The sequence below is a fragment of the Mirounga angustirostris genome, unplaced genomic scaffold (assembly GCF_029215605.1).
Source record: "Mirounga angustirostris isolate CCGP_5_RB_7025 unplaced genomic scaffold, mMirAng1.0.hap1 SCAF_11, whole genome shotgun sequence".
NCBI classification, from domain to species: Eukaryota; Metazoa; Chordata; class Mammalia; order Carnivora; family Phocidae; genus Mirounga; species Mirounga angustirostris.
In genome coordinates this window covers 53,430,710-53,452,849 of record NW_026991719.1, presented here as the reverse complement: position 1 = coordinate 53,452,849, position 22,140 = coordinate 53,430,710, and positions in this window count along the sequence as shown.

Sequence of the window (22,140 nt, the reverse complement as noted above, 5' to 3'; positions counted from 1 at the left end):
TGGACCAGCCCACTAACCCCACAGGTACCAAGCTCTGCCTACAACAGGTAAAGAGCCATCTCAGGATGGACTGAAGGCAAACGCAGCTCTGCCATGATGGTAGGACACCCCTGCAGCAACACACATAGAAGACACCCCTGAAGCACCATTTTCTGGTGAAAAGGAGACATTGCTTTGCAGGACCTCTTCTTCATAAAGCCACTATCTTCAAGTGCAGGAGACATAGTGGACTGTCCCTAACACATAGAAACAGACACAATAATAGACAAAATGAGGAGACAGAGGGGTATGTCCCAAATGAAAGAGTGGAATAAAATCAGAGCAAGAGACCTAAACAAAATAGAGATAAGTAATATGTCTGATAGCGAATTTAAAGTAATGCTCATAAAGATACTCTCTAGAATTGAGAAAAGAGTGCAGAACCTCCTTGAGACCCTCCACCAAGAGACAGGAGATGTAAAAAAGAACCAATTAGAGATATTGGACTCACTAAATGGAAATAAAAATAGACCATGTGGAATAAATAGCAAGTAAGGGGAAGTAGAAAAACTGATTAGCCACCTGGAGGACAGAATAATGGAAAGTAATCAAGCTGAGCAAATGAGAAGGGGGAAAAATACCCCAAATGAGAATAGACCCAGGGAACTCAGTGACACTGTCAAGCATAACAGTCATATGATAGGGATCCCAGAAGGAGAAGAGTGAGAAGAGGGGGCAGAAGATTTGTCTGAAGAAATAATAGCTAAAAACTGCCTGAATCTGGGGAAGGAAAGAGAAATCCAGATACAGGAGTCACACAGAGAGCCCCCAACAAAACCAACCCAAAGAGGTCTGCACCAGCAAGACTAAAAAAAAAAAAAGAGGTCTGTACCAAGACACAAAGTAAATATGATGGTCAAAAATAGTGATAAAGAGAGAATTTTAAAAGCAGCAAGATAAAGGAAAGCAGTGACATATAAGGGAAACCCCATACAGCTATCAGTGGGTTTTTCAGCAGAAACTTTGCAGGCCAGAAGAGAGTGGCATGATAAATTCCAACTGCTAAAAGGAAAAAAAAACCTACTGCCAAGAACACTCTATCCAGCAAAGCTTTCATTTAAAATAGAAGGAGAGATAGAGTTTTCCAGAAAAACAAAAGTTAAAAGCAAAACCAGCCACATCTCTGTCACCCACAATGCCATCGGCCTGTGGATCCCAAATTCACAGTCCAGCTGCCCTCCTGCCCAAGTCAGCATGCAGAGCCTGCCACCTGTTCAATGCCAAGTCAACACGCCTTCACCTCAGATTGACAAGGACATAAACTGACACTCTTCCCCTCAAATTCCAGCCCCTGTGCTCTAGTTTGTGCACAAAAGTGGGCATAATTATAACAGCAGAATGAAGCAACCCAAACAGTGACACTAGTTCTGTAGAATATATAATGTATAAAAGGAGTGTGCTAGGCTGAGAACATCTCCAACAAGCACATCAAAGAGCAATACATACAGCATGATTCTGGTTAGTAAAAGAAACAAACCTGGAAAAAATAAAACAAGATGAAATCAGAGAGGAAGACAAACCATAAGAGACTCTTAAGCATAGGAAACAAACTGAGGGTTCTTGAAGGGGAGGGGGGTGGAGAGATAGAGGTAGCCAGGTGATGGGCATTAAGGAGGGCACTTGATGGAATGAGCACTGGGTGTTATATGAAACTGATGAATCACTGAACTCTACCTCTGAAACTAATAATACACTATATGTTAATTAATTGAATTTAAATTAAAAAGGAAACCCCCCAAAATTATGGCTGTATCACCCACCAGCTAAATTAAGTTGAATAAGTCATAACAGATTTTATGGATCTCAGTTTTTTAATGTTGATATAGTGATCATAATAATGATTAAATGAAAGCACACTTGGAAACCATTAAACTACAGATAAATATTGGGTTTCATTTTACATAAAACCCCTATGTCTATCCCTGGAAAGATATTACCCAAGTCTAAAGATCTCCAGGGGCAAGAGAGTATCTGTCTCTTCAGACCCTTGTCAACACTAAATATTATTTACTATTTTTTTTGTTGGCCAATCTGTTAGATGAAAATTGTATCTGCCCATATCAATTTGCATAATTTTTATAATAACAATTATAGCATCATTTTCAATGTTTATTGACCATTTAGCTTTCCTTTGTCATGAATCTCCTGTTCATATGTTTTATCCATTTTTTTGTTGTTGGATATATTGCCATTTTCTTACCAATGTATGACTTATTTGTAGCGTATGAAAATTAGCTCTTTTTCTAATGTGCCTATTAGCAAATACTCTTTTAGTTTATCATTTCTATTTCTCTAGTTCATCATTTGTTTTTTGTAAACTTTGTTTCTAGATTATTTTTTGTCAATACAAAAGGAGATTTCTAAATTATTATTTTAATATGGTCAAATGTATCATTTATTTTATTTATTGTTTCTAGATTTTGTTCTTGCTACAAAGGTCTTTACCATAACAAGATTATAACTATATGTGCTAACGTTTTCTTATAGAATTTACATGTTTCTGTTTGTTTTCATATTTGGAATTTATTTTGGTGTAAGTAATGAAGGTTTTCCTTTTTCAAATAATCAGTTTTTGCAAGATCAATTGTTAACACTCTTTCAATCACTCATCAAAAATAAAGCCTTTATAATATGCTAAATTTCCAAAAATAGTTGGATTTATTTCAAGACTCTATTTTGTCCCACCGCTTGCTGTACTTTTTTCCCAGTGCCAAACTATTTTGCTCTGTATAGTTTTATAATATGCTCTTTTTAAAATACCTCATAGGGCTGACCTCATGCAGTTCTCCCTCCCTCCCTCTCTTGCTCCCTCTCTCACAGCTCATGTCATATTACTCTTCTAGTTCAGAATTTTTCTGGATATTACAAATAAATTTAGAAGCATTTTTTTTTTCAAATTTCCTCCAACATCCTTGACAATATTTCTATTGTAAATCACATTTCATATTTTTTAAAATTTCTTGGACAGCATACAACAATATCTTTCCATTTACCTATGTCTTCTTTTAAGACCTTTTTATTCTTTGTGTAGGTAATGTGCATTTTGTGTTTACTTATAAGAATTTTATCTTTTTGGTTACTATTATAAATAGGATATTATACAATTATATTTTCTATCTAATTGGGTACTGGAAAGCTATAGAATTTTTTTAAAAGATTTTTTATTTATTTATTTGAGAGAGAGTATGAGATAGAGAGAGCATGAGAGGTGGAAGGGTCAGAGGGAGAAGCAGACTCCCCGCTGAGCAGGGAGCCCGACGTGGGACTCGATCCCGGGACTCCAGGATCATGACCTGAGCAGAAGGCAGTTGCCTAACCAACTGAGCCACCCAGGCACCAAAAGCTATAGAATTTATGTAATAAATCCATAACTAGCCATCTTAGTTATCTTATTGCTTTGAATAGTTTTTAGTAATTTATCTTTTCAGGGTATGCAATACTATGTATCTACAAATGAAATCAAGGTAATTTTCAAATGTTTATAACTTTTATTTATTTCTTTTGTCTAGTTGCCTTGGCTAATGCTTTTAGAACATTTAAATAATATTGGAGATAAGTTGCATTCATATCCTGTTCCATTTGATGGAGATAATTTTAATGTTTTACCATTAAGGATGATCCAGACACACACACACACACACACACACACATATATGGTATAGATCCACATATTTCTTTTTTTAGAAATCAGTAATGCATGTTAGATTTTGTCAAATGCCTTCTTGGAAACTGATGAGATATCACAGTTTTTCTCCTCTAGCTATTAATATAGTGAATTATATGAACATAATCCTTAATATTAAAACATTACTGTCTTTGTGGAATGAACTCCTCTACTTTGTCTTGATATAATTAATCCAGCAGTACAAAATCTGCAGACCTTTATTCACAATTACAAAGTTGAAAACTTTGAAAAACAAAAAAGACAAAAAAACCCAACCCCTCAAAACCCCAAAAAACACTAATCTGGCAGTAAACCCCGATCTGAACTGATGCAAAATTATAGACTTTATTTTAATTATTGTTACTCTTTATACATTTTGCTTCTGAGATATTAAGTGTTTGACTATAGGATGCTTTCCCATACCCCAATAGAAAGGTTGCATAATAAACAATGAAGCCACCATGTTACATATCTAAAATTTAAAACACTGAATTCTGAAACAAATTTGGCCCCAGCACTTGCATACAAGGGAATGTAGATCCCTAATACATGATGGAGTGCAGAAGGAGAGACGAGGCAGAGGGATCAATCTTTGAGCTGGGCTTTGAATGATGAGTAATAGTTCACATGAGAAAGAAAGAAATGGCATTCCTGGCAGACACATGAGAAGAATTGGTATGTTTTGAGAAAAATAAGTTCAGTATGGCTGAAAGGTAGGATGTGTGGAGGAAAGGAGTGGTGGAAAATGAAACTAGACAGATAAACTTGAAACAAATTATGATGGCCTTTGCATGCTAAGAAGTATGAACTAAATACTCTTGTGTCTGAGATACTTCTACACTAATTTGAGGGTGGGAATGGGGATAAAATATTGGGTGGGGCAGAGACAAGAATTAGAGTGTGAAAAGAAAGGAAATAAAAGAATAGCCTCTGAAAACCCAGAATACTTAAAGTGGCAAATTCCACATTGAGAAGCAGGGTGGGGGGAACATTTCCTTTTAGGTTAAAACAATCCCAGCCTTCTAAAAAGTCTAGAAAACCTAAGAATAGAGTCACAATAGTAGACCACAACCTATTGATGTTTAGATGGAACAAGTCTTATCTAATTCAATAGGGAAATGGGAGACACCACATAAAAAGATTATCATTGAGTAATATTTCCAAGCAGCTAAGCTTTGAAAAAAACTCTGTGGAAATACTGTGCAGCATAAGACAAAAATTGACAAATATACTTGAAGATACAACAAGCTGCCATTGAAAGATCATGGATAGGGGCTCCTGGGTGGCTCAGTCATTAAGTGTCTGCCTTCAGCTCAGGTCATGATCCCAGGGTCCTGGGATCGAGCCCCACATCAGGCTCCCTGCTCGGCGGGAAGCCTGCTTCTCCCTCTCCCACTCCCCCTGCTTGTGTTCCCTCCCTCGCTGTGTTTCTCTCTGTCAAATAAATAAATAAAATCTTAAAAAAAAAGAAAGATCATGGATACAGAATTCAAATATACCAGGGTTCAAATTCTGTCCTTTCACTTCTCTGAGTCTGAGTTCCTTCATGTGTAAAGAGCAAATGATATAAGTATTTTTAATTGTTCTTGTGAGGATTAAATCTATATAAATCGAAGAAATTTTAATCTGTGTTGCAACTACATTTGGGAAAAATTATGCTAGCCAGATTTTCATCAAATGTTGAGGACAGATTCAAGATAGTCCACCTTAAAATATAGGTTCATAATGTGCTTGAAATTCTCTTTGGTGTTGCCTAGAGGCACTTCAAAAATAGGCAGTCAGGAAAGCTGAAATCAATTATGGATTTTCAAAAAATATGAAGTATACTTCTTAAATAGTCACATTTTATATAAGAATATTTTAATCTTTATTTATGTAAGTATATAATATTTTTTATAAATATTTATATAAGTATAGAACATATTTTATATATGGAGATGTGTTAAATATTCTGTATTTAGTCTTAAAATATAGATGAGAAAGTGTCCCTGAATTTCATTTCTCTCTCCACTCTTGTACCATGTATTCTGTGTTGGTTTGGCTCTTTGTCAGCAGGTTTATAGATCTGAAACATGACCTTCTCTACCAGACACAGCCTCCTGGGAAACCTACATCTATCACTTTCACTCTGATTGTTCCTGTCTCTGGGAGTAGCCCTGCTAGGGCAGTCTGCCTTTCTTAACCTCCTTAGAATTCTGATGAACACAATGTTTTACTTCTTGCTACAAAATTTATCATCCTCTCTCCCTCTAAAAAGAAGAAATTTGATGGTCTTTAAGACGCACAATGTATTGATTAAATTAAAACAAAGGTATAGTAAGCTAGGTGAAGGTAGATGCTGATACCAAGAGGAGTGAACAAAAAGTTTTCCTACTGGCTCAAGACATCCACTTATGTCCCTACTTTCAGTCTAGTGAAGAAGACATTGTAATGAATAAGAAAAATACACAGACAAAAATACCCCATAGAGTGTGATAAATGTAAAAATGAAGATTTGGGACACCCCAGCCTAGATAGAGTGGGAGAGAAGAAAAAAGAAGTTTTGAGTAAATGTTTCAGAAAGAACCCAGAGATCTTTTGAAGGATGAGCAGAAGTTGTTAAGTAACAACAAGCAGTCAGACTAGGGTGAGGTAGGGGCATTTGGAGAACCTAAACAAAGGCACAAATCAAATAGAAATACCAAAGTTAAGGGGTGCCTGTGTGGCTCATTTGGTTAAGCAACTGACTCTTGATTTAGGCTCAGGTCATAATCTCAGGGTTGTGAAATCAAGCCCCACATCAGGCTCCACATTGGGCATGGAACCTGCTTAAGATTCTTTCTCTCCCTCTGCCCCTCCCTGCTCCTTCTCTCTAAAAAAAGAAATGCTAAAGTTAAAGGCCACAATAAGATGAAGTTGAAAGATACCTGGAAGAAGGCAAGGTCCAGATAAATGAGATACTTGAAACACATGCCAAGAAACCCAGAGAACAATGATGAGACACCTAAATGGGAATATTATAATAAAATCTATGATGGGCAAACATACCCTGGTAGAAGTGTAGTGTGTGCATTTATGAGAGGTAAGTAAACAACAAGGAGATTAGTTAGGAATCTAGGTAAGAAACCATGTGAGCCTGAACCAAGCCATAGCAGAAGCTGAAGTAGTTGCAGCAGCTCCCTGTACTATCTACAGTCAAAAACTTAGCTGCCAGGTTATATGAGCACAGGGTTGAAAAACACTTACATTGCATTTCAGATGTTATAGAAATTGTAAAAGGAAACTTCATAATTCCATCCAATTTTCTAATTTTGTGTTCTTATATCACCTATCAGTCAAAGGTTCTTGGAATCTTCCCCAATAGAGACCTAAAACACCAAAATTTCCTTAATCTGAGATGCCCTCTCTCAGTGGAGTCAGTTGTGTTCCTATCAAACTTGACTATAAAACTAAATTAAAACAGTTAGATAAATTTGGTTTATGTTGGCTCTGGAAACATTCTTAACTCACCCCTGTGTCTGTTCCTCTTGCTAAGCTCTGCTACCCATAACTGCCTGGATTTTGGATACCTTACTTGTTTTGACTTGGCATTATTTCATGATCACCTTTTCTTGTTTCCAATGATCCAGCTTTTGGAATGACCCTGGACTTTTGTACATTATTGACCATTCCTTTTTGAGAACCCAGTCTAATCCTGAAGTTTCTGGTTCTCTTTCCCTAGTGCCTACCAGTGAGGAGTGAGATTGTTCATACAGAAAAATCTAGTAGAATTTCCCTTAGTAAATCTGAAAGCATTTGTTTGGAGTGATGTTTCCCAAATTGCATTCAGTAGAACACTAGAATTCGAAAGTATCAAAAAGTGTTCAATGGACAGAAGATTCCACAGTCAAATATGTCTGAAAAAGCCTCCATTGTCTAGTTATTCTGTGGAGATTCATAGCAACCAACACATTTTATTTTTTTTTTAGAGATTTTATTTATTTATTTGACAGAGAGAGACACAGCAAGAGAGGGAACACAAGCAGGGGGAGTGGGAGAGGGAGAAGCAGGCTTCCCGCGGAGCAGGGAGTCTGATGTGGGGCTCGATCCCAGGACCCTGGGATCATGACCTGAGCTGAAGGCAGATGCTTAATGACTGAGCCACCCAGGTGCCCCACGACCAACACATTTTAATGGCTCTGAGGAGTCTTCTCATGAAGAAATGTGTTTAATGTTTAACCCAGGACTTACAAGCTTATCTGCCCAAGAAAACATTTTGTTTCTCATAGAATATCTATGAAAATACTGTTGAATATTAAAATTTTAGGAATATTAGTTACATGTTTGGTTTGTTTCAGTGTCTTTTAAAATAGCTTAAGAAAAATTATGGTGGAAAGAATGAGATTTGAAGTTAGGTAGAAGACCTAGCTTCCAGCCTTTGTTCCCCAGTTAATTGGCATTGAACAAGTCCCTATACATCTCTGAGATTTCCCTTCCATCTAAATGGAATATTATAATATATATATATATATAATTATATATATATAACATATATAATATATCTAATATTTATATATTAGATATAAATATAGCCCTTCCATCTATAAGGGTGTATATATATATATATTATTTATATATTAGATATTAGATATAAATATAACCCTAAATATATAAGGTATAAGATATGTATAATTTAATATAAAGAGCTATATATATATTGTATATATCATATATAATATTATATATATTATATAATAAAATATTGACAGCAGCAACAGTAAAATTCTAATGTACTGAGGGTTCACTACATACTGGGTAATTATTTTGAGTCATGAAACTGTAAATGTCATTTGTTATTATAAACACCAATAGTTTTTATATGTGGTTCTAATTCTTCAATCCCACTTCACTTTCCTTAGATAACTGGGGCTTTGGGATAGATGATTTTAGTAACCTCATTCTTTAATCTCAGTGACAGAGTCAGGCTTTGATCTTTACAAGCTCCGTGTTTCTGCTTTATGCCTTCTCTCCCATGCAGAACTCCTCTTCCACCTTTTCTGTCTATTCACTTCCACTTGGTAAATGTGAAGCTGTTCCAGTGCCATTGTTTTCTTGGTTAAAACATCAAGACTGATGTTTTATTTGGGAGGGGGGTTGCTTTTTTTAAAAATTTTTTAATTTACTTTTTTTTGGGGTGGCATTTCTTCTGTTATGCATTGCTTATACTAATCAGAATCATGTCTTCCAAAGTGGCAGCATCAGGAGTGTGAGGTGAGTGTGAGGTGACTGGGGAGAAGAGCTTCCTAGTCAATAAGCATTTTTTTTTAATTTTTTTTATTCTTATGTTAATCCCCATACATTACATCATTAGTTTTAGATGTAGTATTCCATGATTCATTGTTTGTGCATGACACCCAGTGCTCCATGCAGAATGTGCCCTCCTCAATACCCATCACCAGGCTAACCCATCCTCCCATCCCCCTCCCCTCTAGAGCCCTCAGTTTGTTTTTCAGAGTCCATCGTCTCTCATGGTTCATCTACCCCTCCGATTCCCCCCCTTCATTCTTCCCCTCCTGCTACCTTCTTCTTTTTTTTTTTCTTAACATATATTGCATTATTTGTTTCAGAGGTACAGATCTGAGATTCAACAGTCTTGCACAATTCACAGCACTTACCAGAGCACATACCCTCCCCAATGTCTATTACCCAGTCACCCCCTCCCTCCCACCCACCCCCACTCCAGCAACCCTCAGTTTGTTTCCTGAGATTAAGAATTCCTCATATCAGTAAGGTCATAAGATACATGTCTTTCTCTGTTTGACTTATTTCACTCAACATAATACCCTCCAGTTCCATCCACGTCGTTGCAAATGGCAAGATTTCATTCCTTTTGATGGCTGCATAATATTCCATTGTATATATATACCACCTCTTCTTTATCCATTCATCTGTCGATGGACATCTTGGCTCTTTCCACAGTTTGGCTATTGTGGACATTGCTGCTATAAACATTGGGGTGCACGTACCCTTTCGGATCCCTACTTTTGTATCTTTGGGGTAAATACCCAGTAGTGCAATTGCTGGATCATACGGTAGCTCTATTTTCAACTATTTGAGGAACCTCCATACTGTTTTCCAGAGTGGCTGCACCAGCTTGCATTCCCACCAACAGTGTAGGAGGGTTCCCCTTTCTCCGCATCCTCGCCAACATCTGTCATTTCCTGACTTGTTCATTTTAGCCATTCTGACTGGTGTGAGGTGGTATCTCATTGAGGTTTTGATTTGGATTTCCCTGATGCTGAGCGATATTGAGCACTTTCTCATGTGTCTGTTGGCCATTTGGATGTCTTCTTTGGAAAAATGTCTGTTCATGTCTTCTGCCATGAATCCATTTCTTGATTGGATTCTTTGTTCTTTGGGTGTTGAGTTTGATGAGTTCTTTATAGATTTTGGATACTAGCCCTTTATCTGATATGTCATTTGCAAATATCTTCTCCCATTCTGTCGGTTGTCTTTTGGTTTTGTTGACTGTTTCCTTTGCTTTGCAAAAGCTTTTTATCTTGATGAAGTCCCAATAGTTCATTTTTGCCCTTGCTTCCCTTGCCTTTGGCGATGTTTCTAGGAAGAAGTTGCTGCAGCTGAGGTCGAAGAGGTTGCTGCCTGTGTTCTCCTTTAGGATGTTGATGGACTCCTGTCTCACATTGAGGTCTGTCAACCATTTGGAGTCTATTTTTGTGTGTGGTGTAGGGAAATGGTCTAGTTTCATTCTTCTGCATGTGGCTGTCCAAGTTTCCCAACACCATTTGTTAAAGAGACTGTCTTTCTTCCATTGGACATTCTTTCCTGCTTGTCAAAGATGAGTTGACCATAGAGTTGAGGGTCCATTTCTGGGCTCTCTATTCTGTTCCATTGATCTATGTGTCTGTTTTTGTGCCAGTACCATACTGTCTTGATGATGACAACTTTGTAATAGAGCTGGAAGTCCGGAATTGTGATGCCGCCAGCTTTGCTTTTCTTTCTCAACATTCCTCTGGCTATGCGGGGTCTTTTCTGGTTCCATACGAATTTTAGGATTATTTGTTCCATTTCTTTGAAAAAAGTGGATGGGATTTTGATGGGGATTGCATTGAATGTGTAGATTGTTCTAGGTAGCATTGACATCTTCACAATATTTGTTCTTCCAATCCATGAGCATGGAACATTTTTCCATTTTTTTGTCTCTTCCTCAATTTCTTTCATGAGTATTTTACAGTTTTCTGAGTACAGATCCTTTGTCTCTTTGGTTAGATTTATTCCTAGGTATCTTATGATTTTGGATGCAATTGTAAATGGGATTGACTCCTTAATTCTCTTTCTTCTGTCTTGTTGTTGGTGTATAGGAATGCCACTGACTTCTGTGCATTGATTTTATATCCTGCCACTTTACTGAATTCCTGTATGAGTTCTAGCAGTTTTGGGGTGGAGTCTTTGGGGATTTCCACATAAAGTATCATATCATCTGCAAAGAGTGAGAGTTTGACTTCTTCTTTGCTGATTTGGATGCCTTTTATTTCTTTTTGTTGTCTGATTGCTGTGGCTACGACTTCCAATACTATGTTGAATAGCAGTGGTGATAGTGGACATCCCTGCCGCATTCCTGACCTTAGGGGGAAAGCTCTCAGTTTTTCCCCATTGAGAATGATATTCGCTGTAGGTTTTTCATAGATGGCTTTTATGATATTGAGGTATGTACCCTCGATCCCTATACTCTGAAGAGTTTTGATCAAGAAAGGATGCTGTACTTTGTCAAATGCTTTTTCTGCATCTATTGAGAGGATCATATGATTCTTGTTCTTTCTTTTGTTAATGTATTGTATCACGTTGATTGATTTGCGGATGTTGAACCAACCTTGCTGCCCAAGGATAAATCCCACTTGGTCGTGGTGAATAATCCTTTTCATGTACTTTTGGATCCTATTGGCTAGTATTTTGGTGAGAATTTTTGCATCCATGTTCATCAGGGATATTGGTCTGTAATTCTCCTTTTTGATGGGGTCTTTGTCTGGTTTTGGGATCAAGGGAATGCTGGCCTCATAAAATGAGTTTGGAAGTTTTCCTTCCATTTATATTTTTTTGGAACAGTTTCAGAATAATAGGTATTAATTCTTCTTGAAATGTTTGGTAGAATTCCCCTGGGAAGCCATCTGTCCCTGGGCTTTTGTTTTTTGGGAGATTTTTGATGACTGCTTCAATTTCCTTAGTGGTTATAGGTCTGCTCAGGTTTTGTATTTCTTCCTGGTTCAGTTTTGGTAGTTGATACATCTCTAGGAATGCCTCCATTTCTTCCAGATTATCTGATTTGCTGCCATAGAGTTGCTCATAATATGTTCTTATAATTGTTTGTATTTCTTTGGTATTGTTTGTGATCTCTCCTCTTTCATTCATGATTTTGTTGATTTGGGTCATTTCTCTTCTCTTTTTGATAAGTCTGGCCAGGGGTTTATCAATCTTGTTAATTCTTTCAAAGAACCAGCTCCTAGTTTCGTTGATCTGTTCTGCTGTTCTTTTGGTTTCTATTTCATTGATTTCTGCTCTGATCTTTATTATTTCTCTTCTCCTGCTGGGTTTAGGCTTTATTTGATGTTCTTTCTCCAGCTCCTTTAGGTGTAGGGTTAGGTTGTGTACTTGAGACCTTTCTTGTTTCTTGAGAAAGGCTTGTGTTGCTATATACTTTCCTCTTAGGACTGCCTTTGCTGTATCCCAAAGGTTTTGAATAGTTGTGTTTTCATTTTCATTGGTTTCCATGAGTTTTTTTCATTCTTCTTTAATTTCCTGGTTGACCCATTCATTCTTCAGTAGGATGCTCTTTAGCCTCCATGTATTTGAGTTCTTTCCGACTTTCCTCTTGTGATTGAGTTCTAGTTTCAAAGCATTGTGGTCTGAAAATATGCAGGGAATGATCCCCATCTTTTGGTACCGGTTGAGACCTGATTTGTGACCTAGGATGTGATCTATTCTGGAGAATGTTCCATGGGCACTAGAGAAGAATGTGTATTCCGTTGCTTTGGGGTGGAATGTTCTGAATATGTCTGTGAAGTCCATTTGGTCCAGTGTGTCATTTAAAGTCTGTATTTCCTTGTTGATCTTTTGCTTAGACGATCTGTCCATTTCAGTGAGGGGGGTGTTAAAGTCCCCCACTATTATTGTATTGTTGTTGATGTGTTTCTTTGCTTTTGTTATTAATTGCCTTATATAATTGGCTGCTCCCATGTTAAGGGCATAGATATTTATAATTGTTAGATCTTCTTGTAGGATAGATCCTTTAAGTAGGATATAGTGTCCTTCCTCATCTCTTATTACAGTCTTTGGTTTAAAATCTAATTTGTCTGATATAGGGATTGCCACCCCAGCTTTCTTTTGGTGTCCATTAGCATGGTAAATGGTTTTCCACCCCCTCACTTTCAATCTGGGGGTGTCTTTGGGTCTAAAATGAGTCTCCTGCAGACAGCATATCGATGGGTCTTGTTTTTTTAATCCAGTCTGTTAGCCTGTGTCTTTTGATTGGGGCATTTAGCCCATTTACATTCAGGGTAACTATTGAAAGATAGGAATTTAGTGTCATTGTATTGCCTGTAAGGTGACTGTTACTGTATATTGTCTGTGTTCCTTTCTGGTCTATGTTGCTTTTAGGCTCTCTCTTTGCTTAGAGGACCCCTTTCAAGATTTCCTGTAGGGCTGGTTTTGTGTTTGCAAATTCCTTTAGTTTTTGTTTGTCCTGGAAGCTTTTTATCTCTCCTTCAATTTTCAATGACAGCCTAGCTGGATATAGTATTCTTGGCTGCATATTTTTCTCATTTAGTGCTCTGAATATATCCTGCCAGTCCCTTTTGGCCTGCCAGGTCTCTGTGGATAGGTCTGTTGCCAATCTAATGTTTCTACCATTGTAGGTTACATATATCTTCTCCTGAGGTGCTTTCAGGATTTTCTCTTCGTCTATGAGACTCATAAGTTTTACTATTAGATGTCGGGGTGTTGACCTATTTTTATTGATTTTGAGAGGGGTTCTCTGTGCCTCCTGGATTTTGATGCCTGTTTCCTTCCTTCTCTGCTATAATTTGCTCTGTTATACCTTCTGCCCTTCTCTCTCTTTCTTCTTCTTTTGGGATCCCAATTATTCTAATGTTGTTTCGTCTTATGGTATCGCTTATCTCTCGAATTCTTCCTTCGTGATCCAGTAGTTGTTTATCTCTCTTTTTCTCAGCTTCTTTATTTTCCATCATTTGGTCTTCTATATCACTAATTCTTCTTCTGCCTCATTTATCCCAGCAGTTAGCGCCCCCATATTTGATTGCACCCCATTAATAGCCTTTTTGATTTCTACTTGGTTAGATTTTAGTTCTTTTACTTCTCCAGAAAGAGTTTCTCTAATAACTTCCATATTTTTTTCAAGCCCAGCTAGTATCTTTAAAGTGATGATTCTGAACTCTAGATCTGACATTGTACTAATGTCCGTATTGAGTAGGTCCCTGGCAGTCAGTACTACCTCTTGTTCTTTTTGTTGAGGTGATTTTTTTCGTCTTGCCATTTTGTGCAGAGGAGAATAGATTAATGAGAGAACAAAATGCTAGCAGAGTAACAACATCCCCAGAAAATATACTCTAAACAAATCAGAAAAGACCTGAAACAATGGGAAAAGAAAGGGAAAGAGAGAAAGAAGAAAAAGAAAAAAAAGAAAAAGATAAAGATAAAAACAAGCAAAATCAGAACAGAACAAAACAACAATAACAAAAAACCCGGAATGTGATCAAATATGATCAGGCTGGTATATAGATCAGTGCCACACACTAGATTTTGGATGTATTTTGGTCTGTTAGATGAAAGTGCCTCCCAAAATTTTAAAGAAAGAAAAACTTAGATATGTACAAAAATAAGGGTTGATATGATGAAGGGATGGAATATAACTGTAAAGATAGAAAGTATAAAAAATTTTATAAAAGGAATTGATAAGACGTTGTTTGAAAAAAGAAAGAAGAGGATTTAAAAAAAGAAAAAAGAAAATAAAAAGGAGAGAATGTGATCAGGCAGGGGAGTAGAAAAAAACCATATACTAGAGATTTAGGGTATATTTTGATCTGTTAGAAGAAACTATCTCAAAATTTTAAAGAGAGAACAACCTATATATATATGCCAAAAATATGAATAACTACTATGAAGGGATAGAATATGACTCTAAAAATGAAAAATAAAAACGTTTTTTTAAAAAAGGGATTGATAAGATATTGGTTGAAAAAGGGAAAAAGAAAAATTCAAAAAAAAAAAAGAAAAAGAAAAAAAGACAGTTAAAAAAAATTAACTTTGAAAGACTAAAGCATCATGGTAAAAAAGCCATGAATTCTATGTGCAGTATTCCCCTAGCGCTGGAGTTCTGCCGTTCTCATTGATCGGTAAACTTGGTCTTGGCTGGTTGTTCTTGCTGATCTTCTGGGGGAGGGGCCTGTTGCCATGGTTTCCAAATGTCTTTGCCGGAGGCGGAATTGCCCCGCCCTTGCCCAGTCCAGGCTAAATAATCTGCTCAGGTTGCTCTCCAGAGCTTTTGTTCCCTGTGAGCTTTCCGTACAGCTTTGGAGGCGGAGAGTGAAAATGGTGGCCTTCCAATCTCTGCCCCAGAGGAGCCGAGAACTCGGGGCCCTGCTCCTCAGTGAGCCCCCAGAGAAAAGCCGTCAGTCACTCCCGTCTCCCCGGTCTCTGGCCGCACTCCGTGCTCCTCTGGCCTGTGACCGCGCGTTTTTATCTCTGGCACCCGACCCCAGGTGGAGTCTCCAAACCCAGCAGATCCCTGTGGTGCACTCCCACACCGCTCCTCCCGGGGGAGGAAGGTGAGTTTCCCCGGATCTGCCGCTTGTTGAGTCCCTGCTGGAGGAGCAGTGGCCTGACTGTGCCGCGGATCACGGTTTATGACAATCCCGAGCTGAGAGCCCGAGCCTGGGCTCCACCTCTGCAGCCGGCTTCCCTGCTCCGTTACCTGGGAGCTCTGCCACACTCAGGCACCCCCGGTCTTTCTGTGACCCCGAGGGTTCTGAGACCACACTGTCCCACGAGGGTTCCACCCCCTGCTTAGCCACCAGAGTGATGTCCCTCAGCGGAGCAGACTTTTAAAAGTTCCAATTTTGTGCTCTGCGGCTCTATCACTTGCCAGAAGCGGCTGATGGAGGCCCCTCCCCCGCTGTCTATCCTCCTGAATATCGCCTCTGATTCACTTCTCCGCATGTCCTACCTTCCAGAAAGTGGTCGCTTTTCTGTTCAGAGTTGTTGCTATTCTTTTCTTCAATCTCCTGTTGAGTTTGTAGGTGTTCAGAATGGTTTGATCCCTATCCAGCTGAATTCCTGAGAGGAGACGAAATCCAGGTCTCCTACTCCTCTGCCATCTTGCTCCGCCCCCCTCAATAAGCATTTATTAAGCACCTAATATATGCCTCACTTTTTTAGTGAGATTTAGTGAAATTAAGATTTACTTAATTTGTTTTTAAATGCTCATGACAATTGCATAAAGTAGTATTTTCATTGGCTTTCTTTAACAGATGAAGAAATTGAGTCTAGAACTTTTTTCTAATCACAACAATTTGCTTATTGATATGACTACTAGAAATTAATGTCCTCATCTGTTAAAGGCATCAACAGTCAAGGGCTTAAAGATTGCCAAGGACTAATCTTATCTTGTCTAATCTCACCTTCCAGTGGTTCAACATTGCCTTTAGGATCCTTTATGCAGTTTATTTAAAAAAAAAAAAGTTCAAGATTTGCCCCTGTTTTATTGCTCTCTGCTCTTGCTTTCACAATAATATTTTTCAGCCAGGCTGAACTATCTGTAGTTCACCTAATTCTTTGACCTCTAGGCTCTTGTAAAAGCTGCTCCTGCTGTTGAGGATGCTTTTCCCAACTGTTCCCTCTAATGTTTGATTCTTTTCACCACTTCTATCAGTTCTCCAATTCATTCACTCAGTCACCCATTTACTCATTCATTTGACAAATAATTACTGAACACCTAATATGTGTCAGACTTATGGACACAATGGTAAACTCAATAGTAATATCATCATAGCACTTACATTATATAGGGGGAAAATAACCCCAAAATATAAATAAGTTAAATATATAATATTTTAGTAATACAGGCTATGAAGTGAAGTGGGTTAAGAATTGTGTATATGGGATAGAGTTGAAATTTAGATGGAGTAGTCAGGGAAGAACTTCTCAGTGACATTTTACTAAATACTTGAAGAAATTCGGGAAGCAGGCCAGATAATATGAGTAAAGAATATTCTAAGTAGAAAGAATAGACCATATGCAAAAGCCTTAAGTGGGAATTACAACTGGGGCATTGGAAGAATATTCATTACTAATGTGTAAGAGTGGTAGGAGGTGAGTTAGAAGAGGGAACAGGGGGCTTAGATCATGCAAAGCTATATACAAGAGTATATGGACTTTGAGCTTTATTCTGTAAATGAGATACCATTTCAGTGTTTCAAGCACAGAAGTGACAGTTTAATAGAATCCCTCTGACACTGAGAAGGGACTGAATGCAAGACAAAGGTGGAACCAGGAAGACTAAACAGGAGGTATAGGATCCAGAAGGTACCAGCAAATGTAGTTAGAACTGGTCATATTAGATATCATCTCTTCCAAAAAGCCTTGTCCTGTCCCTGAGCCTGGAGTACATGACACCCTCCTCTGACTTCCCAAAGGCTCCTGTATTTCTCTCTCAAATTAATGGGATTGTAGTTTCTGTCCATTTTATTCAAGTTCTTCCCCTATCATGTGAGATCCTTGAGGTCAGTGACTGGGATTTTATTAACTTTTTTTTTTATATACCTTTTCCTCTTCAGTAAGGAGCACATAGTGTGAGATAAAGTGTTCAGTATGTATGTACTGAGTAAATAAAAGAGTGCCCAAAATAAGTAGTAGAGGCTAGAACAGGTTAAAGGGGTCAAATCCAAGTAAAATCTTTCTACCATCATTGGCTGTAAGCATAGAGCCAGAGAGATATCCCATCAGCCCTTGTAACAATAGCAATGACTTTGGGCCCTGTATCATACATTTCCCTCTATTCTGACACCTAATCTTTCATAAGATTAAACATTCTTCACCCTTCTAAACCCATCTTCAAAGTCTTCTTTTGCTTGGTGACATCCTTGTTCCTGCCAATGCCTATAGTTCATCTAGCCATCCCCACTATGTGTCCCCAGCATTTTGTTCAAGCTTCACTTGGTAGTATTTCTGCACAAACCCAGCACATAGCAGGCAGTATGTGTCTGCCTTGCACCCTAGACTTTGAACTCCTTGAAGGCAGGAACTCTACCTTATCTGGTTATTTCTTGCCTTAAGTACCTAGTACCCTTCAAAGTAGTCCTTGGTCCAGTTTAGGGGACTGTATTTCTTTATTAGAAAATTCCAATGCACATTAACCATAGTAAAGTCTCTGAAATATACTATTTTAAAATAGATTTTTATTTATTATTATTTTTTTATTTTTTATTACGTTTAGTTATCCACCATATAGTACATCATTAGTTTTTGATGTAGTGTTCAATGATACATTAGTTGCATATAATAACACCCAGTGCTCATCACTACATGTGCCCTCCTTAATACCCATCACCTGGCTCCCCCATCCTCTTCCCACCCTCCCTTCTGAAACCCTCAGTTTGTTTCCTGGAGTCCATAGTCACTCATGGTTTGTCTTCCTCACTGATTCCCCTCCCTTCAGTTTTCCCTCCCTTCTCCTATGGTCTTCCATGTTATTCCTTATGTTCCACATATGAGTGAAACCATATGATAATTGCCTTTCTCTGCTTGACTTACTTCACTTAGCATAATCCCCTCCAGTTCCATCCATGTTGATGCAAATGGTGGTTATTCATCCTTTCTGATGGTTGAGTAATATTCCATTGTATATATATACCACATCTTCTTTATCCATTCAGCAATCAATGGACACAGAATGCTTCCATATCGTGGCTATTGTAAATAGTGCTGCTATAAATATAGGGGTACATGTATCCCTTTGAACTAGTGTACTTATATTTTTTGGGTAAATACCCAGTGGCATGATTACTGGATCATAAAGTAGTTCTATTTTTAACTTTTTGAGGAACCACCATATTGTTTTCCACAATGGATGCATGAGTTTGCATTCCCACCAACATTGCAAGAGGATTTCCCTTTCTTCCCATCATCACCAACACCTGTTGTTTCTTTTGTTCCTGATTTTAGCCATTCTGACAGGTCTGAGGTGATATCTCATTATAGTTTTTATTTGCATTTCCCTAATGATAAGTGATGAACAGCATCTTTTCCTGTGTCTGTTGGCCATTGGGATAACTTCTTAGGAGAAATGTTTGTTCATCTCTTCTGCCCATTTTCTTTTTCTTTTTTTTTAAAGATTTGTTTGAGAGAAAGAGAGAGAGAGAGCACACACTAATGGGGGGAGGCGTAGAGAGAGAGGGAGAATCAGGCTCCCCCCCGAACAAGGAGCCCAATGCAGGACTCGATCTCAGGACTCTGGGATCATGACCTGAACCGAAGGCAGATGTTTAACCAACTGAGCCACCCAGGCTTCCCTTCTGCCCACTTTCAATTGTATTATTTGTATTTTAGGTTTAGAGTTCTATAATTTCTTTATATATTTTGGATACTAACCCTTTATTGGATATATTATTTACCAATAACATCTCCCATTCAGTAAGTTGTCTTTAGCTTTAGTTTTGTTGATTGTTTCCTTCTCTGTGCAGAAGGTTTTCATTCTAATGGAGTTTCAACAATTTATTTTTGTTTTTATTTCCTTTGCCTCAGGAGACATCTTTAGAAAAGAATTGCTGTGGCTGATGTCAGAAGACATTAATGCCTGTGCTCTCTTTTAGGATTTTTATGGTTTCAGGTCTCACATTTAAGTCTTTAATCCATTTTGAATTTATTTTGTGTATGGTGTAAGAAAATGGTCCAGTTTTGTTCTTTTACATATTGCTATCCAGTATTCAGAACACCATTTGTTGAGATTTTTTCCCATTGGATATTCTTTTCTTCTTTGTCGAAGATTAACTGACAATATGACACTGGGTTCATTTCTGGGTTTTCTATTCTGTTCCATTTTCTATTCTGATCTATGAGTCTATTTTTGTGCCAGTACCATACTGTTTTGATTACTACAGCTTTGAAATACAACTTGAAGTCTGAAATTGTGATGCCTCCAGCTTTGCTCTCCTTTTTCAAGATTGCTTAGGCTATTTGGTATTTTATGGTTTCATAGAAATTTTAGGATTGTTTGTTCTAGTTCTATGAAAATTGCTATTGGTATCTTGATAAGGACTACATTAAATGTAGAGATTGCATTGGGTAGTATAGATATTTTAACAATATTTTTTTTCCAATCCATGAGCATGGAATGTCTTTCCATTTCTTTGTGTCTTCTTCAAATTCTTTCATCAGAGTTTTATAGTTAGCAGAATACAGGTCTTTCACTTGTTTGGTTAGGTTTATTTCTAAGTATCCTATTATTTTTGTGAAATTGTAAATGGGATTGTTTTCTTAGAAATCTCTTTCTGTTGTTTCATTATTGGTGCATAGAAATGCAACAGATTTCTGTATATTGATTTTGCATCCTGCAACTTTACTGAATTTATTTATCAATTCTGGCAGTTGTTAGTGGAGTCTTTCAGGTTTTCAATATATTGTATCATGTCATCTACAAATAATGAAAGTTTTACTTCTACCTTACTGATTTGGATGTCTTTTATTTCTTTTTCTTTTTCTGATTGCTATGGCTAGGATGTCCAGTACCATGTTGAATAAAAGTGGTGAGAGTGAACATCCTTGTCTTGTTCCTGACATTAGGGGAAAAGCTCTGTTTTTCCACATTGAGGTTGATGTTAGCCGTCAACTTTTCATATATAGCCTTTATTATGTTGAGGTATATTCCCTCTAAAGCTACTTTGTTGAGACTTTTTATCATGAATGGATATTGTACTTTGTCAAATGCTTTTTGTGTGTCTTGAAATGATCATATGGTTCTTATCCTTATTTTTTCTATTATTGATATGATGTATCACATTGATTGATTTGCAAATACTGACCCACTCTTGCAACCAAGGAATAAATCCCTCTTGATCATGGTGAATGATTTTTTTAAATTTTATTGTTATGCTAGTCACCATACAATACATCATTAGTTTTTGATGTGGTGATACATGATCCATTGTTTTCGTATAACACCCAGTGCTCCATGCAGTATGTGCCCTCCTTAATACCCATCACTGGGCTAACCAATCCCCCCTCCCCCTCCCCTCTAAAACCCTCTGTTTCTCAGAGTCCATAGTCTCTCATGGTTCATCTCTCCCTCTGATTCCCCCCCTTCATTTTTCCCTTCCTTCTCCTAATGTCCTCCATGCTGAATGATTTTTAAATGTATTGTTGAATTTGGTTTACTAGTATGTTGTTGAGAATTTTGCATCTATGTTGATTGGGGATATCAGCCTGTTGCCTTTTTTTTGTGGTGTCTTTATCTGGTTTTGGTATAGGGTAATTCTGACGTTTTAGGATGAATTTGGAAGTTTTCCTTCCTTTTCCATATTTTGGAATAGTTTGAGAAGAATGGGTATTAACTCTTCTTTAAATGTTTGGAAGAATTCTCCTGTGAAGCCAGCTGGTCCTGGACTTTCATTTATTGGGAGTTTTTTTTATTACTGATTCAATTTCTTTACAGGTTATTGGTCTGTTCAAGTTTTCTATTTTTTCCTGTTTCAGTTTTGGTAGTTAATATGTTTCTGGGAACTTAACCATTTCTTCCAGGTTGTCCAATTAGTTGGCATATATTTTGTCATAATATTCTCTTATAATTGTTTGTATTTCTGTGGTGTTGCTTGTTATTTCTCCTCTCATTTGTGATTTTATTTATTTGGGTCCTTTGTCTTGTCTTCTTGATGAGTCTGGCTAGGGGTTTATTGATTTTATTGATTTTTTTTCCCCAAAAACAGCTCCTGGTTTCATTGATCTGTTCTATTGTTTTGTTTTGTTTTGTTTTGTTTTGTTTCTATATCATTACTTTCTGATCTAATCTTTACTATTTCCCTTCATCTTCTAGTTTTAGGCTTCAATTGTTCTTTTTTTCTTGCTCCTTAGGTGCAAGTTTAGGTTGTTTATTTGAAATTTTTCTTGCTTCATAAGGTAAGCCTGTATTGCTATATACTTCTTTCTTAGTACTGCTTTTGCAGCATCTCTAAGGTTTTGGACCATTGAGTTTTCATTTTCATTTTTTTCCATGTATTTTTTTAAATGCTCCTTTGATTTCCTGGTTGACCCATTCATTGTTTAGTAGCATGCTGTTTAGCCTCCATGTATTTATGGTCTTCCGCATTTTTTTTTTTTTGTGGTTAACTTCTAATTTCATAGTGTTGTGGTCAGAAAGGATGCTTGGCATGATTTTGATCTTCTTGAATTTGTCAAGGTTT